The following is a 15938-nucleotide window of genomic DNA, read 5'->3' on the forward strand; positions in this document are numbered from 1 at the left end:
TGTTTCAGCCCCTCTGTTTCTCGCCCTCTGTTTCATCCCCTCTGTTTCAGCCCCTCTGTTTCAGGTCCTCTGTTTCAGCTCCTCTGTTTCAGCCCCTTTGTTTCTCGCCCTCTGTTTCTCGCCCTCGGTTTCAGCCCCTCTGTTTCTCGCCCTCTGTTTCAGCCCCTCTGTTTCTCGCCCTCTGTTTCAGCCCCTCTGTTTCAGCCCCTCTGTTTCAGCCCCTCTTTTAAAGCCCTTCTGTTTAAGCCCCTCTGTTTCAGCCCATCTGTTTCTCGCCCTCTGTTTCAGCCCCTCTGTTTCTCGCCCTCTGTTTCAGACCCTCTGTTTCAGCCCCTCAGTATCAGCCCCTCTCTTTCAGCCCCTCTGTTTCTCGCCCTCTGTTTCTCGCCCTCTGTTTCTCGCCGTCTGTTTCTCGCCCACTGTTTGAGCCCCTCTGTTTCAGCCCCTCTGTTTCAGCCCATCTGTTTCAGCCCCTCTGTTTCAGCCCCTCTGTTTCAGCCCCTCTGTTTCTCTTTCTCTGTTTCTCGCCCTCTGTTTCAGCCCCTCTGTTTCTCGCCCACTGTTTCAGCCCCTCTGTTTCTCGCCATCTGTTTCGGCCCCTCTGTTTCAGCCCCTCTGTTTCTCGCCCTCTGTTTCAGCCCCTCTGTTTCAGCCCCTCTGTTTCAGCCCCTCTGTTTCAGCCCCTCTGTTTCTCGCCCTCTGTTTCTCGCCCTCTGTTCCTGCCCCTCTGTTTCAGCCCCTCTGTTTCAGCCCCTCTGTTTCTCGCCCTCTGTTTCTCGCCCACTGTTTCTCGCCCTCTGTTTCAGCCCCTCTGTTTCAGCCCCTCTGTTTCAGCCCCTCTGTTTCAGCCCCTCTGTTTCTCGCCCTCTGTTTCATCCCCTCTGTTTCAGCCCCTCTGTTTCAGCTCCTCTGTTTCAGCCCCTCTGTTTCAGCCCCTCTGTTTCTAGCCCTCTGTTGCAGCACCTCTGTTTCTCGCCCTTTGTTTCTCGCCCTCTGTTTCAGCCCCTCTGTTTCTCGCCCTCTGTTTCAACCCATCTGTTTCTCGCACTCTGTTTCAGCCCCTCTGTTTCAGCCCCTCTGTTTCCCGCCCTCTGTTTCAGCCCCTCTGTTTCAGCCCCTCTGTATCAGCCCCTCTGTTTCAGCCCCTCTGTTTCTCGCCCTCTGTTTCTCGCCCTCTGTTTCAGCCCCTCTGTTTCTCGCCCTCTGTTTCATCCCCTCTGTTTAAGCCCCTCTGTTTCAGACCCTCTGTTTCAGCCCCTCTGTTTCAGCCCCTCTGTTTCAGCCCCTCTGTTTCAGCACCTCTGTTTCTCGCCCTTTTTTTCTCGCCCTCTGTTTCAGCCCCTCTGTTTCAGTCCCTCTGTTTCAGCCCCTCTGTTTCAACCCCACTGTTTCAGCCCCTCTGTTTCTCGCCCTCTGTTTCATCCCCTCTGTTTCAGCCCCTCTGTTTCAGCTCCTCTGTTTCAGCCCCTCTGTTTCAGCCCCTCTGTTTCTCGCCCTCTGTTTCAGCACCTCTGTTTCTCGCCCTTTGTTTCTCGCCCTCTGTTTCAGCCCCTCTGTTTCTCGCCCTCTGTTTCAGCCCCTCTGTTTCTCGCACTCTGTTTCAGCCCCTCTGTTTCAGCCCCTCTGTTTCTCTCCCTTTGTTTCTCGCACTCTGTTTCAGCCCCTCTGTTTCTCGCCCTCTGTTTCAGCCCCTCTGTTTCACGCACTCTGTTTCAGCCCCTCTGTTTCAGCCCCTCTGTTTCTCGCCCTCTGTTTCAGCCCCTCTGTTTCAGCCCCTCTGTATCAGCCACTCTGTTTCAGCCCCTCTGTTTCTCGCCCTCTGTTTCTCGCCCTCTGTTTCAGCCCCTCTGTTTCGGCCCCTCTGTTTCTCGCCCTCTGTTTCAGCCCCTCTGTTTCAGCCCCTCTGTTTCTCGCACTCTGTTTCATCCCCTCTGTTTCAGCCCCTCTGTTTCAGACCCTCTGTTTCAGCCCCTCTGTTTCAGCCCCTCTGTTTCTCGCCCTCTGTTTCATCCCCTCTGTTTCAGCCCCTCTGTTTCAGGTCCTCTGTTTCAGCTCCTCTGTTTCAGCCCCTCTGTTTCTCGCCCTCTGTTTCTCGCCCTTGGTTTCAGCCCCTCTGTTTCTCGCCCTCTGTTTCAGCCCCTCTGTTTCTCGCCCTTTGTTTCAGCCCCTCTGTTTCAGCCCCTCTGTTTCAGCCCCTCTTTTAAAGCCCTTCTGTTTAAGCCCCTCTGTTTCAGCCCATCTGTTTCTCGCCCTCTGTTTCAGCCCCTCTGTTTCTCGCCCTCTGTTTCAGACCCTCTGTTTCAGCCCCTCAGTATCAGCCCCTCTCTTTCAGCCCCTCTGTTTCTCGCCCTCTGTTTCTCGCCCTCTGTTTCTCGCCCTCTGTTTCTCGCCCACTGTTTGAGCCCCTCTGTTTCAGCCCCTCTGTTTCAGCCCATCTGTTTCAGCCCCTCTGTTTCAGCCCCTCTGTTTCAGCCCCTCTGTTTCTCGCCCTCTGTTTCAGCCCCTCTGTTTCTCGCCCACTGTTTCAGCCCCTCTGTTTCTCGCCATCTGTTTCGGCCCCTCTGTTTCAGCCCCTCTGTTTCTCGCCCTCTGTTTCAGCCCCTCTGTTTCAGCCCCTCTGTTTCAGCCCCTCTGTTTCAGCCCCTCTGTTTCTCGCCCTCTGTTTCTCGCCCTCTGTTCCTGCCCCTCTGTTTCAGCCCCTCTGTTTCAGCCCCTCTGTTTCTCGCCCTCTGTTTCTCGCCCTCTGTTTCTCGCCCTCTGTTTCTCGATCTCTGCTTCTCGCCCTCTGTTTCTCGCTCTCTGTTCCAGCCCCTCTGTTTCAGCCCCTCTGTTTCAGCCCCTCTGTTTCAGCCCCTCTGTTTCTCGCCCTCTGTTTCTCGCCCTCTGTTTCTCGCCCTCTGTTTCTCGCTCTCTGTTTCTCGCCCTCTGTTTCTCGCCCTCTGTTTCAGCCCCTCTGTTTCAGCCCCTCTGTTTCAGCCCCTCTGTTTCTCGCCCTCTGTTTCTCGCCCACTGTTTCTCTCACTCTGTTTCAGCCCCTCTGTTTCAGCCCCTCTTTTTCAGCCCCTCTGTTTCAGCCCCTCTGTTTCTTGCCCTCTGTTTCTCGCCCTCTGTTTCTTGCCCTCTGTTTCTCGCTCTCTGTTTCTCGCCCTCTGTTTCTCGCCCTCTGTTTCAGCCCCTCTGTTTCAGCCCCTCTGTTTCAGTTCCTCTGTTTCTCGCCCTCTGTTTCAGCCCCTCTGTTTCTCGCCCTCTGTTTCTCGCCCACTGTTTCTCGCCCTCTGTTTCAGCCCCTCTGTTTCAGCCCCTCTGTTTCAGCCCCTCTGTTTCTCGCCCTCTGTTTCTCGCCCTTTGTTTCTCGCCCTCTGTTTCAGCCCCTCTGTTTCAGCCCCTCTGTTTCAGCCCCTCTGTTTCAGCCCCTCTGTTTCTCGCCCTCTGTTTCTCGCCCTCTGTTTCTTGCCCTCTGTTTCTCGCTCTCGGTTTCTCGCCCTCTGTTTCTCGCCCTCTGTTTCAGCCCCTCTGTTTCAGCCCCTCTGTTTCAGCCCCTCTGTTTCTCGCCCTCTGTTTCTCGCCTTCTGTTAATCGCCCTCGGTTTTAGCCCCTCTGTTTCAGCCCCTTTGTTTCAGCCCCTCTGTTTCTGCCCCTCTGTTTCTCGCCCACTGTTTCTCGCCCTCTGTTTCAGCCCCTCTGTTTCAGCCCCTCTGTTTCAGCCCCTCTGTTTCAGCCCCTCTGTTTCAACCCCTCTGTTTCAGCCCCTCTGTTTCTCGCCCTCTGTTTCTCGCACTCTGTTTCTCGCCCTCTGTTTCTCGCCCTCTGTTTCAGCCCCTCTGTTTAAGCCCCTCTGTTTCTCGCCCTCTGTTTCTCGCCCACTGTTTCAGCCCCTCTGTTTCAGCCCCTCGGTTTCAGCCCCTCTATTTCTCCCCCTCTGTTTCAGCACCTCTGTTTCTCGCCCTCTCTTTCAGCCCCTCTCTTTCTCGCCCACTGTTGCAGACCCTCTGTTTCAGCCCCTCTGTTTCAGCCCCTCTGTATCTCGCCCTCTGTTTCAGCCCCTCTGTTTCTCGCCATCTGTTTCAGCCCCTCTGTTTCAGCCCCTCTGTTTCTCGCCCTCTGTTTCAGACCCTCTGTTTCAGCCCCTCTGTTTCAGCCCCTCTGTTTCAGCCCCTCTGTTTCAGCACCTCTGTTTCTCGCCCTTTGTTTCTCGCCCTCTGTTTCAGCCCCTCTGTTTCTCGCCCTCTGTTTCAGCCCGTCTGTTTCTCGCCCTCTGTTTCAGCCCCTCTGTTTCAGCCCCTCTGTTTCAGCCCCTCTGTTTCTCGCCCTCTGCTTCTCGCCCACGGTTTCTCTCCCTCTGTTTCAGCCCCTCTGTTTCAGCCCCTCTTTTTCAGCCCCTCTGTTTCAGCCCCTCTGTTTCTCGCCCTCTGTTTCATCCCCTCTGTTTCAGCCCCTCTGTTTCAGGTCCTCTGTTTCAGCTCCTCTGTTTCAGCCCCTTTGTTTCTCGCCCTCTGTTTCTCGCCCTCGGTTTCAGCCCCTCTGTTTCTCGCCCTCTGTTTCAGCCCCTCTGTTTCTCGCCCTCTGTTTCAGCCCCTCTGTTTCAGCCCCTCTGTTTCAGCCCCTCTTTTAAAGCCCTTCTGTTTAAGCCCCTCTGTTTCAGCCCATCTGTTTCTCGCCCTCTGTTTCAGCCCCTCTGTTTCTCGCCCTCTGTTTCAGACCCTCTGTTTCAGCCCCTCAGTATCAGCCCCTCTCTTTCAGCCCCTCTGTTTCTCGCCCTCTGTTTCTCGCCCTCTGTTTCTCGCCGTCTGTTTCTCGCCCACTGTTTGAGCCCCTCTGTTTCAGCCCCTCTGTTTCAGCCCATCTGTTTCAGCCCCTCTGTTTCAGCCCCTCTGTTTCAGCCCCTCTGTTTCTCTTTCTCTGTTTCTCGCCCTCTGTTTCAGCCCCTCTGTTTCTCGCCCACTGTTTCAGCCCCTCTGTTTCTCGCCATCTGTTTCGGCCCCTCTGTTTCAGCCCCTCTGTTTCTCGCCCTCTGTTTCAGCCCCTCTGTTTCAGCCCCTCTGTTTCAGCCCCTCTGTTTCAGCCCCTCTGTTTCTCGCCCTCTGTTTCTCGCCCTCTGTTCCTGCCCCTCTGTTTCAGCCCCTCTGTTTCAGCCCCTCTGTTTCTCGCCCTCTGTTTCTCGCCCTCTGTTTCTCGCCCTCTGTTTCTCGATCTCTGCTTCTCGCCCTCTGTTTCTCGCTCTCTGTTCCAGCCCCTCTGTTTCAGCCCCTCTGTTTCAGCCTCTCTGTTTCAGCCCCTCTGTTTCTCGCCCTCTGTTTCTCGCCCTCTGTTTCTCGCCCTCTGTTTCTCGCTCTCTGTTTCTCGCCCTCTGTTTCTCGCCCTCTGTTTCAGCCCCTCTGTTTCAGCCCCTCTGTTTCAGCCTCTCTGTTTCTCGCCCTCTGTTTCTCGCCCACTGTTTCTCTCCCTCTGTTTCAGCCCCTCTGTTTCAGCCCCTCTTTTTCAGCCCCTCTGTTTCAGCCCCTCTGTTTCTCGCCCTCTGTTTCTCGCCCTCTGTTTCTTGCCCTCTGTTTCTCGCTCTCTGTTTCTCGCCCTCTGTTTCTCGCCCTCTGTTTCAGCCCCTCTGTTTCAGCCCCTCTGTTTCAGTTCCTCTGTTTCTCGCCCTCTGTTTCAGCCCCTCTGTTTCTCGCCCTCTGTTTCTCGCCCACTGTTTCTCGCCCTCTGTTTCAGCCCCTCTGTTTCAGCCCCTCTGTTTCAGCCCCTCTGTTTCTCGCCCTCTGTTTCTCGCCCACTGTTTCTCGCCCTCTGTTTCAGCCCCTCTGTTTCAGCCCCTCTGTTTCAGCCCCTCTGTTTCAGCCCCTCTGTTTCTCGCCCTCTGTTTCTCGCCCTCTGTTTCTTGCCCTCTGTTTCTCGCTCTCTGTTTCTCGCCCTCTGTTTCTCGCCCTCTGTTTCAGCCCCTCTGTTTCAGCCCCTCTGTTTCAGCCCCTCTGTTTCTCGCCCTCTGTTTCTCGCCTTCTGTTAATCGCCCTCAGTTTCAGCCCCTCTGTTTCAGCCCCTTTGTTTCAGCCCCTCTGTTTCTGCCCCTCTGTTTCTCGCCCACTGTTTCTCGCCCTCTGTTTCAGCCCCTCTGTTTCAGCCCCTCTGTTTCAGCCCCTCTGTTTCAGCCCCTCTGTTTCAGCCCCTCTGTTTCTCGCCCTATGTTTCTCGCCCTCTGTTTCTCGCCCTCTGTTTCTCGCCCTCTGTTTCAGCCCCTCTGTTTCAGCCCCTCTGTTTCTCGCCCTCTGTTTCAGCACCTCTGTTTCTCGCCCTTTGTTTCTCGCCCTCTGTTTCAGCCCCTCTGTTTCTCGCCCTCTGTTTCAGCCCCTCTGTTTCTCGCACTCTGTTTCAGCCCCTCTGTTTCAGCCCCTCTGTTTCTCTCCCTTTATTTCTCGCCCTCTGTTTCAGCCCCTCTGTTTCTCGCCCTCTGTTTCAGCCCCTCTGTTTCACGCACTCTGTTTCAGCCCCTCTGTTTCAGCCCCTCTGTTTCTCGCCCTCTGTTTCAGCCCCTCTGTTTCAGCCCCTCTGTATCAGCCACTCTGTTTCAGCCCCTCTGTTTCTCGCCCTCTGTTTCTCGCCCTCTGTTTCAGCCCCTCTGTTTCGGCCCCTCTGTTTCTCGCCCTCTGTTTCAGCCCCTCTGTTTCAGCCCCTCTGTTTCTCGCACTCTGTTTCATCCCCTCTGTTTCAGCCCCTCTGTTTCAGACCCTCTGTTTCAGCCCCTCTGTTTCAGCCCCTCTGTTTCTCGCCCTCTGTTTCATCCCCTCTGTTTCAGCCCCTCTGTTTCAGGTCCTCTGTTTCAGCTCCTCTGTTTCAGCCCCTCTGTTTCTCGCCCTCTGTTTCTCGCCCTCGGTTTCAGCCCCTCTGTTTCTCGCCCTCTGTTTCAGCCCCTCTGTTTCTCGCCCTTTGTTTCAGCCCCTCTGTTTCAGCCCCTCTGTTTCAGCCCCTCTTTTAAAGCCCTTCTGTTTAAGCCCCTCTGTTTTAGCCCATCTGTTTCTCGCCCTCTGTTTCAGCCCCTCTGTTTCTCGCCCTCTGTTTCAGACCCTCTGTTTCAGCCCCTCAGTATCAGCCCCTCTCTTTCAGCCCCTCTGTTTCTCGCCCTCTGTTTCTCGCCCTCTGTTTCTCGCCCTCTGTTTCTCGCCCACTGTTTGAGCCCCTCTGTTTCAGCCCCTCTGTTTCAGCCCATCTGTTTCAGCCCCTCTGTTTCAGCCCCTCTGTTTCAGCCCCTCTGTTTCTCGCCCTCTGTTTCAGCCCCTCTGTTTCTCGCCCACTGTTTCAGCCCCTCTGTTTCTCGCCATCTGTTTCGGCCCCTCTGTTTCAGCCCCTCTGTTTCTCGCCCTCTGTTTCAGCCCCTCTGTTTCAGCCCCTCTGTTTCAGCCCCTCTGTTTCAGCCCCTCTGTTTCTCGCCCTCTGTTTCTCGCCCTCTGTTCCTGCCCCTCTGTTTCAGCCCCTCTGTTTCAGCCCCTCTGTTTCTCGCCCTCTGTTTCTCGCCCTCTGTTTCTCGCCCTCTGTTTCTCGATCTCTGCTTCTCGCCCTCTGTTTCTCGCTCTCTGTTCCAGCCCCTCTGTTTCAGCCCCTCTGTTTCAGCCCCTCTGTTTCAGCCCCTCTGTTTCTCGCCCTCTGTTTCTCGCCCTCTGTTTCTCGCCCTCTGTTTCTCGCTCTCTGTTTCTCGCCCTCTGTTTCTCGCCCTCTGTTTCAGCCCCTCTGTTTCAGCCCCTCTGTTTCAGCCCCTCTGTTTCTCGCCCTCTGTTTCTCGCCCACTGTTTCTCTCCCACTGTTTCAGCCCCTCTGTTTCAGCCCCTCTTTTTCAGCCCCTCTGTTTCAGCCCCTCTGTTTCTTGCCCTCTGTTTCTCGCCCTCTGTTTCTTGCCCTCTGTTTCTCGCTCTCTGTTTCTCGCCCTCTGTTTCTCGCCCTCTGTTTCAGCCCCTCTGTTTCAGCCCCTCTGTTTCAGTTCCTCTGTTTCTCGCCCTCTGTTTCAGCCCCTCTGTTTCTCGCCCTCTGTTTCTCGCCCACTGTTTCTCGCCCTCTGTTTCAGCCCCTCTGTTTCAGCCCCTCTGTTTCAGCCCCTCTGTTTCTCGCCCTCTGTTTCTCGCCCACTGTTTCTCGCCCTCTGTTTCAGCCCCTCTGTTTCAGCCCCTCTGTTTCAGCCCCTCTGTTTCAGCCCCTCTGTTTCTCGCCCTCTGTTTCTCGCCCTCTGTTTCTTGCCCTCTGTTTCTCGCTCTCGGTTTCTCGCCCTCTGTTTCTCGCCCTCTGTTTCAGCCCCTCTGTTTCAGCCCCTCTGTTTCAGCCCCTCTGTTTCTCGCCCTCTGTTTCTCGCCTTCTGTTAATCGCCCTCGGTTTTAGCCCCTCTGTTTCAGCCCCTTTGTTTCAGCCCCTCTGTTTCTGCCCCTCTGTTTCTCGCCCACTGTTTCTCGCCCTCTGTTTCAGCCCCTCTGTTTCAGCCCCTCTGTTTCAGCCCCTCTGTTTCAGCCCCTCTGTTTCAACCCCTCTGTTTCAGCCCCTCTGTTTCTCGCCCTCTGTTTCTCGCCCTCTGTTTCTCGCCCTCTGTTTCTCGCCCTCTGTTTCAGCCCCTCTGTTTAAGCCCCTCTGTTTCTCGCCCTCTGTTTCTCGCCCACTGTTTCAGCCCCTCTGTTTCAGCCCCTCGGTTTCAGCCCCTCTATTTCTCCCCCTCTGTTTCAGCACCTCTGTTTCTCGCCCTCTCTTTCAGCCCCTCTCTTTCTCGCCCACTGTTGCAGACCCTCTGTTTCAGCCCCTCTGTTTCAGCCCCTCTGTATCTCGCCCTCTGTTTCAGCCCCTCTGTTTCTCGCCATCTGTTTCAGCCCCTCTGTTTCAGCCCCTCTGTTTCTCGCCCTCTGTTTCAGACCCTCTGTTTCAGCCCCTCTGTTTCAGCCCCTCTGTTTCAGCCCCTCTGTTTCAGCACCTCTGTTTCTCGCCCTTTGTTTCTCGCCCTCTGTTTCAGCCCCTCTGTTTCTCGCCCTCTGTTTCAGCCCGTCTGTTTCTCGCCCTCTGTTTCAGCCCCTCTGTTTCAGCCCCTCTGTTTCAGCCCCTCTGTTTCTCGCCCTCTGTTTCTCGCCCACGGTTTCTCTCCCTCTGTTTCAGCCCCTCTGTTTCAGCCCCTCTTTTTCAGCCCCTCTGTTTCAGCCCCTCTGTTTCTCGCCCTCTGTTTCATCCCCTCTGTTTCAGCCCCTCTGTTTCAGGTCCTCTGTTTCAGCTCCTCTGTTTCAGCCCCTCTGTTTCTCGCCCTCTGTTTCTCGCCCTCGGTTTCAGCCCCTCTGTTTCTCGCCCTCTGTTTCAGCCCCTCTGTTTCTCGCCCTCTGTTTCAGCCCCTCTGTTTCAGCCCCTCTGTTTCAGCCCCTCTTTTAAAGCCCTTCTGTTTAAGCCCCTCTGTTTCAGCCCATCTGTTTCTCGCCCTCTGTTTCAGCCCCTCTGTTTCTCGCCCTCTGTTTCAGACCCTCTGTTTCAGCCCCTCAGTATCAGCCCCTCTCTTTCAGCCCCTCTGTTTCTCGCCCTCTGTTTCTCGCCCTCTGTTTCTCGCCCTCTGTTTCTCGCCCACTGTTTGAGCCCCTCTGTTTCAGCCCCTCTGTTTCAGCCCATCTGTTTCAGCCCCTCTGTTTCAGCCCCTCTGTTTCAGCCCCTCTGTTTCTCTTTCTCTGTTTCTCGCCCTCTGTTTCAGCCCCTCTGTTTCTCGCCCACTGTTTCAGCCCCTCTGTTTCTCGCCATCTGTTTCGGCCCCTCTGTTTCAGCCCCTCTGTTTCTCGCCCTCTGTTTCAGCCCCTCTGTTTCAGCCCCTCTGTTTCAGCCCCTCTGTTTCAGCCCCTCTGTTTCTCGCCCTCTGTTTCTCGCCCTCTGTTCCTGCCCCTCTGTTTCAGCCCCTCTGTTTCAGCCCCTCTGTTTCTCGCCCTCTGTTTCTCGCCCTCTGTTTCTCGCCCTCTGTTTCTCGATCTCTGCTTCTCGCCCTCTGTTTCTCGCTCTCTGTTCCAGCCCCTCTGTTTCAGCCCCTCTGTTTCAGCCTCTCTGTTTCAGCCCCTCTGTTTCTCGCCCTCTGTTTCTCGCCCTCTGTTTCTCGCCCTCTGTTTCTCGCTCTCTGTTTCTCGCCCTCTGTTTCTCGCCCTCTGTTTCAGCCCCTCTGTTTCAGCCCCTCTGTTTCAGCCTCTCTGTTTCTCGCCCTCTGTTTCTCGCCCACTGTTTCTCTCCCTCTGTTTCAGCCCCTCTGTTTCAGCCCCTCATTTTCAGCCCCTCTGTTTCAGCCCCTCTGTTTCTCGCCCTCTGTTTCTCGCCCTCTGTTTCTTGCCCTCTGTTTCTCGCTCTCTGTTTCTCGCCCTCTGTTTCTCGCCCTCTGTTTCAGCCCCTCTGTTTCAGCCCCTCTGTTTCAGTTCCTCTGTTTCTCGCCCTCTGTTTCAGCCCCTCTGTTTCTCGCCCTCTGTTTCTCGCCAACTGTTTCTCGCCCTCTGTTTCAGCCCCTCTGTTTCAGCCCCTCTGTTTCAGCCCCTCTGTTTCTCGCCCTCTGTTTCTCGCCCACTGTTTCTCGCCCTCTGTTTCAGCCCCTCTGTTTCAGCCCCTCTGTTTCAGCCCCTCTGTTTCAGCCCCTCTGTTTCTCGCCCTCTGTTTCTCGCCCTCTGTTTCTTGCCCTCTGTTTCTCGCTCTCTGTTTCTCGCCCTCTGTTTCTCGCCCTCTGTTTCAGCCCCTCTGTTTCAGCCCCTCTGTTTCAGCCCCTCTGTTTCTCGCCCTCTGTTTCTCGCCTTCTGTTAATCGCCCTCAGTTTCAGCCCCTCTGTTTCAGCCCCTTTGTTTCAGCCCCTCTGTTTCTGCCCCTCTGTTTCTCGCCCACTGTTTCTCGCCCTCTGTTTCAGCCCCTCTGTTTCAGCCCCTCTGTTTCAGCCCCTCTGTTTCAGCCCCTCTGTTTCAGCCCCTCTGTTTCTCGCCCTATGTTTCTCGCCCTCTGTTTCTCGCCCTCTGTTTCTCGCCCTCTGTTTCAGCCCCTCTGTTTAAGCCCCTCTGATTCTCGCCCTCTGTTTCTCGCCCACTGTTTCAGCCCCTCAGTTTCAGCCCCTCGGTTTCAGCCCCTCTATTTCTCCCCCTCTGTTTCAGCACCTCTGTTTCTCGCCCTCTCTTTCAGCCCCTCTCTTTCTCGCCCACTGTTGCAGACCCTCTGTTTCAGCCCCTCTGTTTCAGCCCCTCTGTATCTCGCCCTCTGTTTCAGCCCATCTGTTTCTCGCCATCTGTTTCAGCCCCTCTGTTTCAGCCCCTCTGTTTCTCGCCCTCTGTTTCAGACCCTCTGTTTCAGCCCCTCTGTTTCAGCCCCTCTGTTTCAGCCCCTCTGTTTCAGCACCTCTGTTTCTCGCCCTTTGTTTCTCGCCCTCTGTTTCAGCCCCTCTGTTTCTCGCCCTCTGTTTCAGCCCCTCTGTTTCTCGCCCTCTGTTTCAGCCCCTCTGTTTCAGCCCCTCTGTTTCAGCCCCTCTGTTTCTCGCCCTCTGTTTCTCGCCCACGGTTTCTCTCCCTCTGTTTCAGCCCCTCTGTTTCAGCCCCTCTTTTTCAGCCCCTCTGTTTCAGCCCCTCTGTTTCTCGCCCTCTGTTTCTCGCCCTCTGTTTCTTGCCCTCTGTTTCTCGCTCTCTGTTTCTCGCCCTCTGTTTCTCGCCCTCTGTTTCAGCCCCTCTGTTTCAGCCCCTCTGTTTCAGTCCCTCTGTTTCTCGCCCTCTGTTTCAGCCCCTCTGTTTCTCGCCCTCTGTTTCTCGCCCACTGTTTCTCGCCCTCTGTTTCAGCCCCTCTGTTTCAGCCCCTCTGTTTCAGCCCCTCTGTTTCTCGCCCTCTGTTTCTCGCCCACTGTTTCTCGCCCTCTGTTTCAGCCCCTCTGTTTCAGCCCCTCTGTTTCAGCCCCTCTGTTTCAGCCCCTCTGTTTCTCGCCCTCTGTTTCTCGCCCTCTGTTTCAGCCCCTCTGTTTCAGCCCCTCTGTTTCAGCCCCTCTGTTTCTCGCCCTCTGTTTCTCGCCCTCTGTTTCAGCCCCTCTGTTTCAGCCCCTCTGTTTCAGCCCCTCTGTTTCTCGCCCTCTGTTTCTCGCCTTCTGTTAATCGCCCTCAGTTTCAGCCCCTCTGTTTCAGCCCCTTTGTTTCAGCCCCTCTGTTTCTGCCCCTCTGTTTCTCGCCCACTGTTTCTCGCCCTCTGTTTCAGCCCCTCTGTTTCAGCCCCTCTGTTTCAGCCCCTCTGTTTCAGCCCCTCTGTTTCAGCCCCTCTGTTTCTCGCCCTATGTTTCTCGCCCTCTGTTTCTCGCCCTCTGTTTCTCGCCCTCTGTTTCAGCCCCTCTGTTTAAGCCCCTCTGATTCTCGCCCTCTGTTTCTCGCCCACTGTTTCAGCCCCTCAGTTTCAGCCCCTCGGTTTCAGCCCCTCTATTTCTCCCCCTCTGTTTCAGCACCTCTGTTTCTCGCCCTCTCTTTCAGCCCCTCTCTTTCTCGCCCACTGTTGCAGACCCTCTGTTTCAGCCCCTCTGTTTCAGCCCCTCTGTATCTCGCCCTCTGTTTCAGCCCATCTGTTTCTCGCCATCTGTTTCAGCCCCTCTGTTTCAGCCCCTCTGTTTCTCGCCCTCTGTTTCAGACCCTCTGTTTCAGCCCCTCTGTTTCAGCCCCTCTGTTTCAGCCCCTCTGTTTCAGCACCTCTGTTTCTCGCCCTTTGTTTCTCGCCCTCTGTTTCAGCCCCTCTGTTTCTCGCCCTCTGTTTCAGCCCCTCTGTTTCTCGCCCTCTGTTTCAGCCCCTCTGTTTCAGCCCCTCTGTTTCAGCCCCTCTGTTTCTCGCCCTCTGTTTCTCGCCCACGGTTTCTCTCCCTCTGTTTCAGCCCCTCTGTTTCAGCCCCTCTTTTTCAGCCCCTCTGTTTCAGCCCCTCTGTTTCTCGCCCTCTGTTTCTCGCCCTCTGTTTCTTGCCCTCTGTTTCTCGCTCTCTGTTTCTCGCCCTCTGTTTCTCGCCCTCTGTTTCAGCCCCTCTGTTTCAGCCCCTCTGTTTCAGTCCCTCTGTTTCTCGCCCTCTGTTTCAGCCCCTCTGTTTCTCGCCCTCTGTTTCTCGCCCACTGTTTCTCGCCCTCTGTTTCAGCCCCTCTGTTTCAGCCCCTCTGTTTCAGCCCCTCTGTTTCTCGCCCTCTGTTTCTCGCCCACTGTTTCTCGCCCTCTGTTTCAGCCCCTCTGTTTCAGCCCCTCTGTTTCAGCCCCTCTGTTTCAGCCCCTCTGTTTCTCGCCCTCTGTTTCTCGCCCTCTGTTTCTTGCCCTCTGTTTGTCGCTCTCTGTTTCTCGCCCTCTGTTTCTCGCCCTCTGTTTCAGCCCCTCTGTTTCAGCCCCTCTGTTTCAGCCCCTCTGTTTCTCGCCCTCTGTTTCTCGCCTTCTGTTTCTCGCCCTCAGTTTCAGCCCCTCTGTTTCAGCCCCTTTGTTTCAGCCCCTCTGTTTCTGCCCCTCTGTTTCTCGCCCACTGTTTCTCGCCCTCTGTTTCATCCCCTCTGTTTCAGCCCCTCTGTTTCAGCCCCTCTGTTTCAGCCCCTCTGTTTCAGCCCCTCTGTTTCAGCCCCTCTGTTTCTCGCCCTCTGTTTCTCGCCCTCTGTTTCTCGCCCTCTGTTTCAGCCCCTCTGTTTAAGCCCCTCTGTTTCTCGCCCTGTGTTTCTCGCCCACTGTTTCAGCCCCTCTGTTTCAGCCCCTCAGTTTCAGCCCCTCTGTTTCTCCCCCTCTGTTTCAGCACCTCTGTTTCTCGCCCTCTCTTTCAGCCCCTCTCTTTCTCGCCCACTGTTGCAGACCCTCTGTTTCAGCCCCTCTGTTTCAGCCCCTCTGTTACAGCCCCTCTGTTTCAGCCCCTCTGTTTCTCGCCATCTGTTTCAGCCCCTCTGTTTCAGCCCCTCTGTTTCTCGCCCTCTGTTTCAGACCCTCTGTTTCAGCCCCTCTGTTTCAGCCCCTCTGTTTCAGACCATCTGTTTCAGCACCTCTGTTTCTCGCCCTTTGTTTCTCGCCCTCTGTTTCAGCCCCTCTGTTTCTCGCCCTCTGTTTCAGCCCCTCTGTTTCTCGCACTCTGTTTCAGCCCCTCTGTTTCAGCCACTCTGTTTCTCGCCCTCTGTTTCAGCCCCTCTGTTTCAGCCCCTCTGTATCAGCCCCTCTGTTTCAGCCCCTCTGTTTCTCGCCCTCTGTTTCTCGCCCTCTGTTTCAGCCCCTCTGTTTCAGCCCCTCTGTTTCAGTCCCTATGTTTCAGCCCCTCTGTTTCAGCCCCTCTGATTCTCGCCCTCTGTTTCTCGCTCTCTCTTTCTCGCCCTCTGCTTCTCGCCCTCTGTTTCAGCCCCTCTGTTTCTGCAACTCTGTTTCAGCCCCTCTGTTTCAGCCCCTCTGTTTCAGCCCCTCTGTTTCTCGCCCTCTGGTTCTCGCCCTCTGTTTCTTGCCCTCTGTTTCTCGCTCTCTGTTTCTCGCCCTCTGTTTCTCGCCCTCTGTTTCAGCACCTCTGTTTCAGCCCCTCTGTTTCAGCCCCTCTGTTTCTCGCCCTCTGTTTCTCGCCCTCTGTTTCTCGCCCTCAGTTTCAGCCCCTCTGTTTCAGCCCCTTTGTTTCAGCCCCTCTGTTTCAGCGCCTCTGTTTCTCGCCCACTGTTTCTCGCCCTCTGTTTCAGCCCCTCTGTTTCAGCCCCTCTGTTTCAGCCCCTCTGTTTCAGCCCCTCTGTTTCAGCACCTCTGTTTCAGCCCCTCTGTTTCTCGCCCTCTGTTTCTCGCCCTCTGTTTCTCGCCCTCTGTTTCTCGCCCTCTGTTTCAGCCCCTCTGTTTCAGCCCCTCTGTTTCAGCCCCTCTGTTTCTCGCCCTCTGTTTCTCGCCCTCTGTTTCAGCCCCTCTGTTTCTGCCCCTCAGTTCCAGCCCCTCTGTTTCTTGCCCTCTGTTTCAGCACCTCTGTTTCTCGCCCTCTCTTTCAGCCCCTCTCTTTCTCGCCCACTGTGGCAGACCCTCTGTTTCAGACCCTCTGTTTCAGCCCCTCTGTTACAGCCCCTCTGTTTCTCGCCCTCAGTTTCAGCCCCTCTGTTTCTCGCCCTCCTTTTCCGCCCCTCTGTTTCTCGCCCTCTGTTGCAGCCCCTCTGTTTCAGCCCCTCTGTTTCAGCCCCTCTGTTTCAGCTCCTCTGTTTCAGACCCTCTGTTTCTCGCCCTCTGTTTCTCGCCCTCTGTTTCAGCCCCTCTGTTTCGTCCCCTCTGTTTCAGCTCCTCTGTTTCTCGCCCTCTGTTTGAGCCCCTCTGTTTCAGCCACTCTGTTTCAGCCCCTCTGTTTCAGGCCCACTGTTTCAGCCGCTCTGTTTCTCGCCATCTGTTTCAGCCCCTCTGTTTCAGCCCCTCTGTTTCTCGCCCTCTGTTTCAGCCCCTCTGTTTCAGCCCCTCTGTTTCAGCCCCTCTTTTTCAGCCCCTCTGTTTCTCGCCCTCTGTTTCTCGCCCTCTGTTTCTCGCTCTCTGTTTCTCGCCCTCTGTATCTCGCCCTCTGTTTCAGCCCCTCTGTTTCAGCCACTCTGTTTCAACTCCTCTGTTTCTCGCCCTTTTTTTCTCGCCCACTGTTTCTCGCCCTCTGTTTTAGCCCCTCTGTTTCAGCCCCTCTGTTTCAGCCCCTCTGTTTCAGCCCCTCTGTTTCTCGCCCTCTGTTTCTCGCACTCTGTTTCTCGCTCTCTCTTTCTCGCCCTCTGTTTCTCGCCCTCTGTTTCAGCCCCTCTGTTTCAGCCCCTCTGTTTCAGCCCCTCTGTTTCTCGCCCTCTGTTTCAGCCACTCTGTTTCAGCCCCTCTGTTTCAGCCCCTCTGTTTCTCGCCCTCTGTTTCAGCCCCTCTGTTTCAGCCCCTCTGTTTCTCGCCCTCTGTTTCTCGCCCTCTGTTTCTCGCCCTCTGTTTCAGCCCCTCTGTTTCAGCCCCTCTGTTTCTCGCCCTTTGTTTCTCGCCCTCTGTTTCAGCCCCTCTGTTTC

The sequence above is a fragment of the Stegostoma tigrinum genome, unplaced genomic scaffold, assembly GCF_030684315.1.
Source record: "Stegostoma tigrinum isolate sSteTig4 unplaced genomic scaffold, sSteTig4.hap1 scaffold_48, whole genome shotgun sequence".
Classification (NCBI taxonomy): Eukaryota; Metazoa; Chordata; class Chondrichthyes; order Orectolobiformes; family Stegostomatidae; genus Stegostoma; species Stegostoma tigrinum.